The sequence below is a fragment of the Filicampus tigris genome, chromosome 12 (assembly GCF_054856515.1).
Source record: "Filicampus tigris isolate MCC_2025a chromosome 12, RoL_Ftig_1.0, whole genome shotgun sequence".
NCBI classification, from domain to species: domain Eukaryota; kingdom Metazoa; phylum Chordata; class Actinopteri; order Syngnathiformes; family Syngnathidae; genus Filicampus; species Filicampus tigris.
This window is the reverse complement of record NC_141228.1, coordinates 1,690,711-1,706,116: the sequence shown is the minus strand read 5'-3', so window position 1 is coordinate 1,706,116 and position 15,406 is coordinate 1,690,711. Positions and strand designations below refer to the sequence as shown.

Genomic DNA, 15,406 nt, shown 5'->3' with positions numbered 1-15,406 from the left:
AGTGGCCTGCCCATCATTCCATCATCATCAGTCCATCTTTATTTCCAGAGGTGGGCATTCCGTCTAACTGACAGACCGGTCCGTCTGTCCATCATTGACGGGCGCCCTTTTTGACGTTTAGTTGATAGACGGGAAACTAAACGGGAAAACAAAACAGACTAAGCACATCCATCAGTGTAATCATGACTAACTTCGTCAAGTCCTGATGGACCTCACAGTTCATCATTGACGGACCCCCGTTTTGCTGACAAGAGACGCATGTTTATTATGAGGCAGCCAAATTGTTGAGTAGACTGCATTGCCTGAATATGTACAATAGGTGGGGGTATGCACCAAAGAGCGAAGCATGGGTTAGTCAGGCTCTAGTGCAACAACTAATTAATGAGCTAGGAGGTAATAAAGAAGCTTTGAATACAGAGACAGTTTTACAGAGAGGTTCTTGAGTTAAGTTTTACATTTCTATTTTTATTTTTGGATAGAGTAGGGTTAGGAGGTATGAAACGGTACTTTGCAGGCCCACACTCCATTTCAGAAGGTGGCAACAATACACCAAAAGTTGTTTGCCAACCGCTAAAAGACAAGAAGAAGAAGAAGTCCCCTTCTCCACAGAGTGGTTCACCAGTATGTCGAAAGTGAGCGGCACCTCGTCCATGTTGGTGATGTGGTTGAGCTGGATGTGTTTCTTGGCAATCTTTTGACTGAAGTAGGAACGGAAGATGGCCAGCTTTTCCTTGTAATCCGCTAGAAGTTGCTGCGCCGCGGTAGTCCTTTCCTAGATGGATAGATGGAGCCGTTTCATTAAACAAAAGCACCAAGATGGACCTCCTCAGTCGAATGGTTATTGTGGAGACGCTTCTCCTGGATTTTCTTTGATCATGAATCCATTGCTTGAGTTTGTCTTCCAACTCGGGCCACCTCGCCTTGTTTCCGTGGAAACTCATCTTCGTCCTCTTGACTTGGTGAAGCTCGTTTTCCTGCTTCCTCCACTTGCGAACCATGGATCCGTTGATCTTGAACTCTCTCACGGCTGCTCGATTCCCATGTTTCTCGTAATCGATAGCTTGGAGTTTAAACTGTGCCTCGTAAGCGTGTTTCTTTGTAGATGCCATTTTCAATGTTGCTTTGCAGAATGCACATACCGGCCGGCCCGATATACCTACTGGGTGAGTGCCTCTTTCACGCCCAGCCTTCCCCCTTTTACGTCCGCATTCTGTCCCCACTCACGTCCGCCTTTTCATTATAGAAGCAGTTTGTTGGAAGGAAATGCTCCCAGTCAGTCAAGCTCATAGATGTCACACAACAACATTTACAGATTTGGGAACTCGGTACACACAAAAGGGGCGTATTATAAGGCACCCCATCCATTTTGAAGAACATTTTAGACTTTTAAGTGTGCCTTATGGTCGTGAAAATACGGTAATTACAGTAGGCTACTGGTTTTAGAAGACCAGTGACTCTGTATGATAGCGGGATGTGAAAGAGTAATGTGTTTTACAGAATTTACATGAGTAACTCTTACTGGGCAGACTGATGTAGTACATTAACTGCTTTATTATTTCCTCTCTGAGAAGCCATATTTATTTATTACTTCTTATTCTGATAGTATATCTGAGGGTATATCGAGCCTCCATACTGTTATTGTCTTTTCCAGCATTTTGTGAATGAGAGTTGCTAGGTAACTGGAGAGCAGTACATCACACAGAGTTGCCACTTGTCTATCTATCTATCTATCTATCTATCTATCTATCTATCTATCTATCTATCTATCTATCTATCTATCTATCTATTTATCTATCGTGAAAAAGTACTGGTATTTGTCCACTTCTCAAAATCTTAGTTGTTTGTATTGTTTCCCCGCATTGATGTTGAAAATCATCATAAATAAATAAACAAACATAACCCAGATAAACAAAAAATGCAATTTTTAAATGGTGATTTTATTTATTGAGGGGGAATAATGATTCAAAGATACCTGGGTCTGTTTGAAAAAGTACTTGTCCCCTTATTTAATCATGAATTATCTATGCTTCATCATAATATTTGGAAAGCTGAGTTCATTTTCACTGACCACAACCAAACATGATTACCTCAAGGGCGATATTCACGGGGAAGACATTAGACTCTAACGGACACTGTTGCAGACTATATAAATTTCTGCATGGAGAACACCATACCCACTAGGATAGTAAGGTGTTTCTCCAACAACAAACCCTGGATCACACCAGACATAAAAGCTCTCCTGAAGGAGAAGAAGAGGGCTTTTGTGTCAGGCAACAAAGAGGAGCGGAGGATTGTGCAACGCTCTCTGAGGAGGAGGATCGGAGAGGGGAAAAGGTCCTACAGGAAGAGGATGGAAGGGCCTGAAGACCATCTCAGGCCACGGACAACCCAAGACCCAGACTGGGGGGGACCTGCAGTGGGCAAATGAGCTGAACCTCTTTTTCAATAGGTTCGATCAGATGCCTGCCCCCACTCAGTCTCTCCTGCTGCAGCCTCCACCTACTCCTCCTGCTGGGTGTGTCATCCCATCCCCTCTTTTCTCCACAGTCTCCAGCTCCCAACTACACCAGACAGCCACCACTCCCTCCTGCCCAGCCTTGGCCTTCACAACATCTCAGGTGAAGAACAAGCTGAAGAAGATGAAAGCGAGGAAGGCAGAGGGTCCAGATGGCATCAGCCCCGAGCTCCTCAAATCCTGCGCAGACCAGCTGTGTGGAATTGTCCAGCACATGTTCAACCTGAGCCTGAAGCTGGGCAGAGTCCCCCAGCTGTGGAAAACATCCTGCCTGGTCCCCGTGCCAAAGACCCCCCACCCGAAGGAGCTCAACAGCTTCAGACCTGTGGCGCTGACGTCTCACCTGATGAAGACCCTGGAGAGACTGGTCCTCGTCCACCTGCGCCCCCTGGTGAGCTCCTCAATGGACCCACTCCAGTTCACATACCAGCCTGGCATCAGTGTAGATGATGCTATCATCTACCTCCTCCACACTTCACTGTCACACCTGGAGAAGGCGGGGAGCACTGTGAGGATCATGTTCTTTGATTTCTCCAGTGCTTTCAACACCATCCAGCCCACCCTATTGGGAGACAAGCTGGAGCGGGCGGGAGTGGCCCACCACCTCACCACATGGATCCAGGACTACCTCACAAACCCGCCACAGTATGTGAGCACACAGGACTGTGTGTCTGACGTGCTCCTCTGCAGCACAGGGTCCCCGCAGGGAACTGTCTTGGCTCCCTTCCTGTTCACCCTCTACACCTCGGACTTCAACTACAGCACCCCTACCTGTCACCTGCAGAGGGGTCTCTGGCGACTCTGCGATTGTCGGCCTCATCACAAGCGGAGATGATCGGGAGTACAGAAAACTTACTCAGGGTTTTGTGGACTGGTGCCAGCAGAACCGCCTCCAGATCAATGCGGGGAAATCCAAAGAGATGGTGGTGGATTTCTGTAGGCGCCATCACTCTGCACCTGCACCAGTGAATATTATCCGGGGAACAGATGTTGAGAGGGTCTCAACTTACAAGTACCTGGGTGTTCATCTGAACAATAAACTGGACTGGAGCGACAACACAGACGCTCTCTATAGGAAGGGTCAGAGCAGACTTTTCCTACTCAGGAGACTGAGGTCTTTTGGGGTTCAGGGGACACTCTTCAGGAACTTTTATGACTCTGTGGTTGCATCGGTCATTTTCCAGGGAGTGGTCACCTGGGCAGGCGGCGTCTCGGCCCGGGACAAGAAGCAGCTGGACAAATTGGTCAGGAGGGCCGGCTCTGTCCTAGGCTGCTCCCTGGACTTTGTGAACTCAGTGGGGGGCAGGAGGATGATGGCCAAGCTGTCATCAATGCTGGACAACCCGGCCCACCCCCTCCAGGGCACCCTAACAGCACTCCACAGCTCCTTCAGTGACAGACTATTACACCCTCGCTGTGCAAAGGAGAGATTCCGCCGCTCCTTCTGGCCTGCTGCTGTCAGACTCTTTAACAAGAACATTGTGTAGTCTCTACAAACTGGCGGACATTATTGCAATCGTGCAGTCCTGCACCGGAGCTTGCCGACTGTCCCTTGAAAAACGGAATCCTCCCGTATTTAGAAATATAAGTACCCCTATTGAGTTGTAAAGGGATGCACTTTGCCCCGTAATGTCAAAAATAAAATGTTGAAATTCATGAACAACAGTTCTCTTAATATGGCAACATACAACAACGGTCCTCGGACATCCCCTGCTCTGTGACCAATGAGCTGACAGCACATTCATACACGGAGTATGACAATATAGAAATCCACTTATCTTATTGGTCGAGGTAATGTTGCTTGCCAAAGTAGATATTGGAAGTCAACAATGCAACATGGATGACAGTGACATAACTGCGAGTATTAATGTGACCAGCAGCAGCACTACACCTCCGAAAAAAAGCAGAAATAGTTGCAAAAATACAGAGGACTGGAAAGCAGAAAACACATGGATCGAAAAATTGCAAAAAAAATAACTATTAAGCTCACTGCACTGTTTCCCGGCGCACTTTTTCCATAGCCCATGGTGAACTGACCGAGCTCGGGCAACATGCTTTCAGTGGTGGACACATAAGACACAAGACACGACAAAACTAAGGGAAATGGAGACAAATGTGTTGTCCACCAGGCAACGCTAGTTAGATAGATATGGTATGTAAATATGGTATGATTTTTTTTTTTTTTTTTTAACCCTCTGATCAAAGTTAATGTGGGAATGTGCAATGAATGTCAGCATTGTATGGACAAACAACATGTAATCATTTTTGGGTGGAATAAGTACAATTGATTGACAAGTACGTTAAATAGATAGATAAAACATAAAATTAATACATTGATGGATAATAGATGAAGAATACACACACAGGCTTGCATTTATTACAAGGTCAAACATTCATTCTCCATACCGCTTATCCTCACAAGGGTCGCAGGCGTGCTGGAGCCTATCCCAGCTGTTTTAAGGCAGTAGGCGGGGGACACCCTGAATTGGTTGCCAGCCAATCGCAGGGCACACAGAGACAAACATCCGCACTCACAATCACACCTAGGGGCAATTTAGACAGTCCGATCAACTTACCATGCATGTTTTTGGAATGTGAGGGGAAACCGACGCAGGCACGGGGAGAACATGCAAACTCCACACAGGGAGGCCGGAGCCGGGATCGAACCCACGACCTCTGAACTGTGAGGCGGACGTGCTAACCAGTCGTCCACCGTGCCGCCACAAGGTCAAACAGATATACATAATTTTTACTGTACAGGCAGTCAATATACTACACTTTAAATATAGTAAAATCATGTTTTTCTTTTATGAAAAGTAAGTGGACAAATGTGTGAATTAAATGTCCCGCTGAACTGATTAAAGGTGAGCTCATTTAGAGCCTCAACTATGACATGTCTTGCTCAGCATTTTACTCTGCAGGAGTCAAAGACGTTTCTGCCAAGGCCGAAAGCTTGTTGCCCTTGGCAAAACATAATGAAAATTCTGATTGGATGACAATACAACCTTTTAAATATCAATACTTCATATGAGGATTGATACTTAGAATTGAGCACTCTGGATAGCAATATCGATATTTTGGTATCGATACGCCCATCCCTAGATGAAGGCAGTCAGGTCGGCCGTCCCGGCCGATGAGGTGCTCCTTATTTATTTTTCGGGGAGTTGGCAACCGTACTTGGAGCCATACAAAAAGTTCACCATTTTGAATTTTCTTTGAAATTTGGCCCCATTTTTGGCCTTTTACGAAGGTCACACTTTAAAGAACTCCTCTTCGAGGTTTTATCCACTTGTCTTGAAACAATTAATGTTTCATTTAAAGGTCATCAAGATGAAAAGTAAAGGCCCTTATACTTCCCGTCCTTTTGACTTGGGCCCCCTGGCTCCTTATCTAAAGCCATCAGTCTCGAACTTGGGACTTAAACTGGACAGTGATTTTAAATTGGACCGGAAATTGGTGCTGTTGTTAGAATCAGATTTTGTCAATTTAGGCAGCTGGCTAAGATAAAGTATCTCCTCTCAACAGCACTTTGAAACAGTAATTCATGCCTTTGTCACATCTCGGCTGAAGTACTGTTGTGCATTTTATTTTGGAGTTAGCCAATCCTCTCTCAAGCGTCTCCAGTTGGTCCAAAATGCTGCTGCTCACCCTTTGACTGGTACTCATGAGATGGAGCACATAACTCCTACTCCTACCCTTCACTGGCTCCCTGTACATTTTAGAGTTCTTATTAAGATTCTATTATTTGTTTTCAAATCTTTAAATGTCCTTGCCTATTTTAGCGATGACCAAGGATTGGAGAAATAATTGAGCCCCCTATCCTGTTTTCAGCAGTTGAAATCCTTGATAATTCCAAACTTGTCTTTGCCAGACTCACCATTCAATATTCATCAAGAAAATCTTCTATGTTTAATGTATGCTGAATAGCACATCAGTACTCTGGCAGGAGAGAAGGATACAATTATGCCTTTCTCTGCTTGCACTAGAACTTACACATTCTGCCTCTCACTTCCATGTCTCCTCTCCCTCTCACTTGCGTCAGCATCTTCTGTCTGCTGATGAGTTTACAACAGAGATACACATACAGACTTTTTTTTCACTCACACATAGTTTATACATAACCGCATGACCAAACATTGTTTAACTTACACACTGTGATATTGTCTTACTGTAATGTTAAATAGGGGCATTGACATGTGCATGCATTTTGAAATTATTATTTGAGGACAGACTACACCCTGCAAGGTAGCAAGTAGCTGGGTTAGCAAATAATTTCTACTAAATTACCGAAAGAATTAACGCATATAGATACTCCACAGCACATTCATTAGGTACACCTGCACAATCTAAAAGGAGCCAACACAAAAGCTGTATCACTGTTTTCACAACTGTTACAACAACGGTCTGTTTTGATTGACACCATCAGAGTGGTACCAAGTTAACCAAATGCTTATAATTGTGGTTGGTGCAGTGGTTTAGTACTGCACTGCATCATCGTTCATTAACCAAAACTGATAAAATGTATACAGTAGTAAATTAATATCTGCATCTGAAAGTGTCAATCAACACTGAACATTATTAGCTTTGAAAATATATGCCTGATCCACCAGTTGTATTTGATGCCTTAAGATGGTGCAGGTGGACTAAAAAAGTGTCCAGTGAGTGTGGTTAACATGTTTTGTTTTGTTTTGTTTTGTTTTGGTTTGTTTTTCAGTTTATAACAGGGGAAGCATTCCTGCACATAGCACACGCTAGGTCTTGATAGAGCAGATCAAGGTATCCTAAGGCACGTTTCTCAATGCCAGAAGATATAATTGGCCTTCCAATCGAGGACACACACAGGGACAAATGAAGCAATGTGAAAAATTAGATGATGTAAGAGACCAGATAACTTCTCCAGGAGAAGCTTCAGGGGATCAAACCATTAGATAAAAAGAAATAGTGTTGCGTGTTTAAGTTTTACTTAATTTCTGCTCTTAATCTATTTCGCATCTTTTCTTTCATTAACTTCATTGTAAGCTCTCTGTTGCCATGGAGACTGTTATTGCTATAACCAAGGAAGAAAAGATACCCGAGGAGAGGACGAGAAGACAGCAGTACAAGCAAATACATGTGCACGTGCACATGCTTGCACATGAGAGTTTCAGTGTGTCATGTAGATGGGTTTTACAAGCAGACAGTGGTTTTTTTTGTTTTGTTTTTTCGGTCATTGGCTTGATTGAGTCACATATTTTGTGTTTTACTTTTTGGTCTTACATAAGAGTGTCATGTGTCATCTTCCACACCGCTTATCCTCAGGGTCGCGGGGAGGTGCTGGAGCCTATCCCAGCTGACTACGGGCGAAAGGCAGACTACACCCTGAACCAGCCAGTCGCAGGGCACACACAGACACCGTCACTGAGCAGGAACCGATCCCACGCTGCCCGCACACAACTCAGGTGTGTGTACCACTACACTATCAGCGACTACATAAAACTGTACACATAAAATATAATTTTCTTATTTTGCATTGTTGAACAATTCTATGACAGTACATACATTGCCACATTATGACTCGTAGTTATGTGTTATGTGACGTCCTCTACTTTTACAAATCTACAGTAGGTTCCCTAAATTTTAATCACAATAAAAAACAAATATAACTGTAGTAAGGATTACTGTAAAAACAACAAAAAAGGTGAGTGAACTCAAAATTTAAAGGCAAGAAACCAATACAATTTAAGTTAGGCAATTCAAAATATTTTAAATGTTGAGCTTGTGAAAATTGTCTTTTCGGCCTTTCACAACAAATAAGAGTCTACAGAACTTACTGTATTGTCCCCCAACCTAAATATAAGTAAAAAATACTCAGCTAATCGTTTTGGAGAGCAAACAATTTGCTTGCTGTGTTGTGCTAATTAACATTGTTGCCATAAAAGTTGTTACTGTTTAGCCCCAAAAAATACAATACAATGCAATACAAGCACGTGCAGTTCTTTACGGGATACCATCCACAAGGCAATGTTTTGCTAGCCTACTGTGACCTAACAACAATTCATTGTGATTGATCATTATGTTTTAACGGCGAACGTTATCTCTCGTTATCTACAATTAGCTCATAATCTAAAAGTAACATCAAATTAAGCCATTCGGACACAACTGCAATATGAGGAGTTCCATAGTAAAATGTACAAGTAGTAGTTGAGCTTTGATTGTGTTTTAGGCAAATTATAATTGGGATTAATCCATCCCACATATCCTGTGTAAGGTGTGTAGTGATGGCGGAGTCTATCCAAGATAGCAAAAGTGAAATATAGTCCATTCTGAACTGGGGCCTAACGATTTTGAAAAATAACCTAATTGCAATGTTTTTCCCCCTGTCAATATTGTTATTGCAATGTATTGTATTATGAGGTTATTTTTTCAAGGTCCTCTTCCCATGTATTTTTTTAACAAGCAATAAATTCATCTGTGTTATAATAAACAATATTTTAGTTACTACACACAATCCCATTAGACCACCTGCGCTGCAAAATAGACCACCTTTTAGCCTAAGGTTAGTCTAAAATTTAGTCTACTATTAGTCAGTGAGGCGTAGCGTGTCTACCAAATTCACATACACATTGAACTCGACTATTGTCCCTGCAAGAAAATGATGATGCGGCCATTTTTACGTCGAGCACGGACTACTTTCTATCACGAAATTATCAGGTGCGTCGGTGGTGAGGCTGCTTAGTGCACCGGCACGCCCAGACAGGCGAAACGCAGCCCCAAACACGGCAGACTAGACTTGTGCTTCCACAAATATGAAGTTATGCTCATTTTAACGTTGAGCACACAGGCACCAGTCTACCAAAATAGGGCAATTTGACTTTTTTAAGCATTCACTACGACAACTTAACACACTTATACCAAACAAGTGTTGTGTAAACATGAGTCAGTAAATCATAAATCAGATTACAATAATGCAACCAAATATGTGGCTTTATCACTTCAGATCTTCATGTTTCATGAAACAATGATATGTAAACATGTTGACTGCACTTCTTCAGAACTGAACTTCTCTAGACACTTTAGTGTTCTCGTGCAGTGTGTTCATAAACGCTGACTTAACACCAAGTTAAACCGTGGCCAATGAAGACAAAGTTGATGTAAGTTCAATCATTTACTTCCACAATTCTTCAAGGACATGCCGGTGAAAACTGAAAACAACACAATACGAAATAATCAATCTCTGTACACAATTCTGATGCATAAATTTACCTTATCGTATGCACAAAAAATAGTAATCTCTGACATTTTATCATTTAAACGTAATAGGCAGCAAGTAGCCAGCAGAAGGCGTCATTGGATCGTTTCATTCAACTACAGCCGCCAGTTGTAACAGTAACGGTAACGTATTCAAATGTCTTAATAAACTATGCATTTTACCAAGAACAAAATTGTGTATATTCGTCACATCATTCACCAGCTTTGAGAGCATTTTGTTTGAAGTTGATAGTGCTCTGCACTGTCATATACTGTCCTCACAAACACAAGGAGTTTCTGAATTACTTTTCGAATCTTCTTGCCGAAATCATGCTGCTATATGATCGCATCCTGTTTATGGGGGACTTTAATATTCATGTGTGCTGTCCTGAAAAAACACTGGCAAAGGACTTCTTAAAACTCATTGATTCTTTCAATTTGGTGCCGTGTGTGTCTGGCTCCCCTCACAGGCAAGGACAGACTTTGGACCTTATCCTTACTTTTGGTATATCGGTCTCAAATTTGAAAGTGTTGGACAATGTGCTTTTTGATCATACGACTGTGCTCTCTGATGTAATGTTTTGCTACTCCTACTGAATGCACGTGCCGGGTTTTTAATCCCCTCACTGCTAGTTGGTTCTCTGATGCCTTTGTATTCCCCCTCTTCAAACACAGAGGAACTCAGCTCTTGGTTCCATTCATCGTGCCTTAACATTTTGGACTCTGTGGCACCATTAAAATATGCAGCCAAACGTTAGACTGGAGCCATAGTTTAATGAGATTTCTCGTGCAGCTAAACAGGAATGCTGCAGAGCTGAACGCAGGTGGAAAAGAGACAGGCTGCGGGTCTCTTATCAAATCCTAAAAGACTGCTGGCATCGTTACCAAAGAAAGGTGAAGGAATCCAAGGGGGAACACTTGTCAAGTCTCATTCAGGCAAATCGCCATGATACACGTACTCTATTTAAAACAACTGATTCTGAACTTAAGCCCCGTCAGGCGATTTGCACTCGTCCCCCGACATGTGCGATAGATTTTTGCAGTCTATGTATGTCTTGTTTTGTTGGATTTGACTGCAGCATTCGTAGACCACAGTATTCTTTTGGCTCGTTTGCAGCACCAAGTAGGCATTAGTGGAAGCGCTCTAGAGTGGTTTAGATCCTATTTGGCTGGCAGGACTTTTTCTGTTAGCCTAGGTTCCTCTGGGACTCGCTCTACCCCTCTATCACATGGTGTTTCACTCGGTTCTGTTTTGGGACCCCTGCTGTTGTAGCGAATGTTAGTATTAAATATTATTTTAATAATTGGACGGCGATTCTAGTTAATGCCTGCACTTACTGCATAGCTCAGTGGTAGAGTAGCGGTTTCCCAGCCAGGAGGTGGCGGGGTCAATCCCCGGCCACTCAATATTTGTTTCAATTGTTTTTCATTCCACTTTATTCAACTTTATTCAGTATCATTCAACTTTATTCAACTTCATTCCAATCCATTCCGCAGTTTCTTTTCAGCTTCCTTCGCCTTCACACGCAATTTCTCCAGAAATCGCATTCTCTAGTATTACTACGATACTGCTCCTTTTTTGCCACTCCAAAACTTTGGCGTGCCGCTACTTCCACATACTTCATCCGATTCACCCCATTTGAACTTTAAACTATTCCAAAAATTCATGCCATGGCTGTTCCTTTTTGTTTTCACCCCTAACATTTACGGTTCCCCCAAAATTAAACCTTTTTCACTCCAAAAAAAAACATTCATTTCCAAAGGTAAATTCAAACTGTAACTACTTTCACATACTTCATCCGATTCACCCCGTTCGAATTTCAAATAATTAAAAAAATTCATGCCATCACAACTTGTATTTTTCTTCGCCCCTAACATTTATGGTTCCCCCAAAATTCAACTTTTTTCACCCCCAAAAACCCCATTCATTTCCAAAGGCACATTCAACACTTCCCCATTTGCTGCTTTGGTTTAATCCCCGCCCATTCCACAATATTTTCATACTTTTACAATTCATACTTCCCAATAATTCAAATTATTCAACCTTAAAACATTCCTCAAAGAGTTCATTCAACTTCATTCTTCTTTATTCAACTTCATTCAACTTCATTCCAATGCATTCCGCAGTTTCTTTTCAGCTTCCTTCACCTTCACACGCAATTTCTCCAGAAATTGCATTCTCTAGTTATTCTTCTTCTTCTTCTATTTTATTCCTCGCACTGCGTTCTTCTACTTCGACATTTTTCAACCGATTCTCACCGTTCCAACTTCAATGTTATCCAAAAATTCACAGCAACATGGGGTCCTTTTTCTTCGTTCAAAAAAATTACGTTTTCCCCCAAATTCCCGGTTTTTCACCCCAAAAAAACCCATTCATTTCCAATGGCATATTCAACATTTCCCATTTCCACCATACCAATTTAAAGTTCACAAAATTCAACTCATTCAACTCACATTGGTAAAGCTGTTCAACACACCCACAATTCCTGTTTCCCCAAAATTCAACTTTTACACCCAAAAAACCCCCAAAAACTTCCACCATTCATTACCTTTGCCATATTCAACAATTCACATTTACATCATTCCAATTTGAAATTCACAACATTCCTCTTATTCAACTCATATTGGTCAACCTATTCAACACATCCCAAATTCCTATTTCCCACACATTCAACTCAATCACTCTTAAAAACCCCACAAAAAATCACCATTCATTTCCATTGGCACATTAAACTTTTCACATTTACACCATTCCAATTTCCACAAATTCAAGTCATTCAACTCATTCAACTTACATTCAGATTTTCAACACCCCCAAAATTACTTCTTCCCACACATTTAACTCATTCACACTTAAAAAACCCTCAAAAATTCAACTATTCACCATTCACTTCCATGGGAACGTTCGACTTTTCACATTTACACCTTCCCAATTTCTACAAATTCAAGTCATTCAACTCATTCAACTCACATTCAGCTTTTCAACAGCCCCCAAATTCCTACTTTCCACACATTCAACTCATTCACACTTAAAAAAAAAAAAAAAAAATTCAAAAATTCACCATTCATTTCCAGTGGACCAGTGTTGTTGCCCCTTGGTCTCCCCGGTGCGGCGGCCATCTTGGACAGGGACATTAGCTAGACTGGGGATACCCACCCCGAGGTCTCCACAGTGCGGCGCCCATCTTTGTATTATTGTGATGCAAGCACAAAAGGATACTTGTGATGGCATAAATGAAGACTACAGAACCCTGCGATTGACTGACAACCACTTCAGGGTGTACCCCGCCTGCTGTCCTTGTGGGCCTAAACGGTTCGGATAATGGATGGATGAACTACAGAACCAGGAATGGAATCACTACTTAGAAATCGCTACACATTTGTCTCTGTCTTGACAATATCGGGATGTCATTAATAAAAGATCAACCAAGCGTATACTGGATATAGGTCGGCTTTAAGAGGGCTAACATGTTAACGGGAAGGTACTCATCTTCCGTGCACATGCCAGTCCTCGATCATGATTGCACAGCATAGGTTTTTACCAATTCATGGTGCTGCCATAATAGTACACCAGTTAACTTATTTGTATTCTTACGACTGCTAAAAAGCGAGATGCGTCAAGTTGGCTTGTCTTCCACAGTTGCCCCTCTACTCATTTCCATGTCCACTCCGTCAAGATTGCATTAAAGGGTGAGTAACTTCAATTGAGTTTCATTCAGACTACTGTGTATTTAATTTTAACATTTTAATAGTTACCACTGTTCATCTGCAGTTTCAAGCTAAAAACAATGGTACAGTTCCAGGGGCGGAGCCATAGGTGGGCCTGGGCGTGCACAGGCCCACCCAGATTGACAGACAGTGAGAAAGTGAGATTCATGAAAAAATATATAACTTTACATTTTTCGTAAATTATTATTAAATTATTTTTGAATTTGTGTTTCGTTGTGTTTTTTATTTTATTAGATAGTAAGAATGGCATAATTGTGGTTGTCTAAGGAATATCTGAACTTCATGTCATGTCATCTTCCAAACCGCTTATCTTATACAGGGTTGTGGGGAGTTGCTGGAGCCTATCCCAGCCATCAATGGGCGAAGGCAGACTACACCCTGAACTGGTCGCCAGCCAGTCACAGGGCACACATAAACACTGTCACTGAGCGGGAATTGATCCCACGCTGCCCGCACACAACTCAGGTGTGTGTACCACTGCACTATCAGGGACCCTATCTGAACTTCATGTCATTCAGTTTTCATTTTATTTGAATATGCAATGTGTCGGGACAGGAGGATTGTGCTCAGTGAGAGAAATATTCAGACCCATTCTGATTTTTCCAGGCCCACCCATTAGCCACGTTCTGGGTTCGATCCCGGGTCCTCTGGTTTCCTCCCATATTCCAAACACATGCATGGTAAGTTGATTGGACTCTCTAAAAAAGCCCCTAGGTGTGATTGTGAGTGCGGATGTTTGTCTTTGTGTGCCCTGCGATTGGCTGGCAACCAATTCAGGGTGTCCCCTGCCTACTGCCCGAAGACAGCTGGGATAGGCTCCAGCATGCCCCGCGACCCTTGTGAGGATAAGCGGTATAGATAATGGCTTGATGGATATAAAGAAACTTATTACTTTCACATGCAAGTAATATGTAATATATTACATTTTGGAAGTAATTTGCCCAACACTGGTTAGAAACCCAGGCAGAGTCAATCATGAATCACATTATCACATTCAACCATTTCAAATGCATTGGCAGTGTACCAAGGGTAGTTTGCAGATATTGCAGTTATTTTCCGGCACAATTGACAACACTGATTGCATTCACCAACATTACTCAGGTCTGGGACAATTCTAAATTGCTTGCTTTAAGTGGGATTAAAACAGGATTTTCTCATTTGGATGTTCTTGTAATGTAGTCCCAGGAGTGACTCACTCATGTCTTTTTTTTTCTCCCGTACGTAAGCCATTAAGCAGCAAGGACTGAGAATGCAGTCACAAAGAATAATTTGCGAGTGGTTCATCTACCATGAACTATTCTCTGCAGTTTCGGTCTTCTCGTGAGGAAAAAAAAAGTCATTACAGAAAACTCCACTCACAAAAGAAGTTATTTTTAAAGAAGCGTGATGTTGGAAATAAAAGCTTCTCATAGAAACTTTCACAATGAGGACAGAATAAACAGTAAGCTCTATGCTCTTTGGAAAATGGCTCTGAGATGCCACCTAGTGATACAGATTGCATTTTTTCACTTGGGAAGGGTCTTTCTTTTCCTGACTCAGCAAACATGCCTGATTAGGGACAGTTACCATAGCAACAGCAGATAATGAAAGGGAGAGAGAAGGAGAGAGGAAGGACATGGGGAGAATAAATCTACACAATGAGAATGTTACACTCAACTGGGTGCATGTAGGGCCAAACACACACTTATACACTAAGATCATGTCCATACCATACCATGCTCGTACCAGAATATTAGTAAAAATGGGAAGCCAACCCCAGTATTCGCATCAACATTATTTTTTGTTGAGCAAAGTAAACCACAAGACACAATTTTATAATTTATAATTGTACAATGAGCGAAGCTATCCAGACTGCATAGATAAACATATCGTTGCTGTCATGTGAAAACACTTATCTCCATTTTTTTTTCCATTTTCTTATTTTTACATGAACAG

At 42.1% G+C, this 15,406-nt stretch overlaps 1 protein-coding gene across 5 annotated transcripts in view; it reads right to left on the bottom strand.

Annotated features, from left to right (window-relative positions):
- Positions 1-15,406, bottom strand: part of lrrc7 (leucine rich repeat containing 7) — a 217,932-nt gene that overhangs the window by 185,652 nt on the left and 16,874 nt on the right. The window lies entirely within an intron of this gene.